Source organism: Seriola dumerili, unplaced genomic scaffold (assembly GCF_002260705.1).
Source record: "Seriola dumerili isolate Sdu_G_001 unplaced genomic scaffold, Sdu_1.0 BDQW01000166.1, whole genome shotgun sequence".
NCBI lineage: Eukaryota > Metazoa > Chordata > Actinopteri > Carangiformes > Carangidae > Seriola > Seriola dumerili.
Window position 1 is genome coordinate 1 of NW_019174421.1, and position 445 is coordinate 445.

Genomic DNA, 445 nt, shown 5'->3' on the forward strand with positions numbered 1-445 from the left:
CATAAAAAGTCATAAAAACATCATAGTATCGTAAGGCATGAAAAGTTACAAAAACGTCATAGTATAGTATGGCATAAAAAGGCATAAAAACGTCATAGTATAAGGACTAAAAAGTTATAAAAACGTCATAGTATAGTAAGTCATAAAAACGTCATAGTATAGTAAGGCATAAAAAGTCATAAAAACATCATAGTATAGTATGGCATAAAAAGTCATAAAAACGTCATAGTATAGTAAGGACTAAAAAGTTATAAAAACGTCATAGTATAGTAAGTCATAAAAACGTCATAGTATAGTAAGGCATAAAAAGTCATAAAAACATCATAGTATCGTAAGGCATGAAAAGTTACAAAAACGTCATAGTATAGTATGGCATAAAAAGGCATAAAAACGTCATAGTATAGTAAGTCATAAAAACGTCATAGTATAGTAAGGCATAAAAAGT